The sequence below is a fragment of the Rhea americana genome, unplaced genomic scaffold, assembly GCF_003343005.1.
Source record: "Rhea americana isolate MKP2758 unplaced genomic scaffold, rheAme1 scaffold_351, whole genome shotgun sequence".
NCBI classification, from domain to species: Eukaryota; Metazoa; Chordata; class Aves; order Rheiformes; family Rheidae; genus Rhea; species Rhea americana.
In genome coordinates, this window is record NW_028186481.1 from 8785 (window position 1) to 9873 (window position 1089).

The window sequence follows — 1089 nt, forward strand, 5'->3', positions numbered from 1 at the left end:
CGCTACAGCTAGATAGCAGGTCTTTTTTTAATTTAATAATTATTATTTTATTTAAGTAAGTGTTTTCAGGCTGCAGCATGGCCCATAGCCCCTGTGCTGTGCCCAAAGCCGCTCGTCCAAGTGCTCTGCTTGCTCTTTGCTGCTGGGGCCGCTTGGCTGGGGATGCCCCAGTGGGGTGGCCGTGCTGAGGGACGTCCCCGGGGGCCGGGGGGGCATAGTGGGCACCAGGCTCAGCTGGCTGCAGGCGAGCTCTGAGCCGGGCACATGGTTTGGAGGGTGCCCACAGTGCCTGGCCTGGCCCCCCCCCCCCCCCCCCCGCCGCCCCGCCCCCGGTCGCGCTCCCTGCTCCCCTGTCCCCCTTCCCTGCACGCCAGGCCCAGGCTTTGGTCTATAGGCTCGACAGTATCTGCCTCTGGAGGGCAGCATGAGAACAGAGCTATGTCTTGGATATATATATTTTTTTTTAATAGAAAGGCTATTATTACATTGTATATTTTATCAATACGGGTCATAATTGCTGTATTTTTTAATCAGTGCTGATTTCCATACAGCTCCCAGCATGTGTGTCACATATCATCAGGCCAATAATAAAGTTTTTAAAATATCTTAAGCTGTTTCCCGCCCGCATCATTCCTGGCAAGCAGGAAGGGCCAGCGGGGCCCCGGCGCTCCCGGCCGAGCGCGTGGCGGCAGCGGCCCCGGGGAGCGGGGCTGGGCCGGGGGGAGAAGCCGCTTTCCTGACCGTGCGCTGTCAGCAAGCCTGGGCCCTCCCTTGGGCCAGRAGCTGCGCTAAAGTTAGACAAATAATGTTTTGAAGAGCACTGCTAACGAGGCAACTTTGCTGTAGGACACGGGCACCAGAAAGGCCTTTGGGTGCTCCCATTTGCAGGGTGCTCTGGTAGCCCTCCAACCTCAGAAAACACAGGGGTGGTGGTGGTGCTGTGGGGACAGGGCGGGGGAGGGGGGATTTTATTGCTCATAAATTACTTTGTCATTAAAAAAAAAAAATTATTTCAGGTTACATCTTGCAGGTGCCACCAAGCGAGGAGGCGCGGCGAAGCCCCGGGGCTGGCTGCTGCCCGCGGCCCTC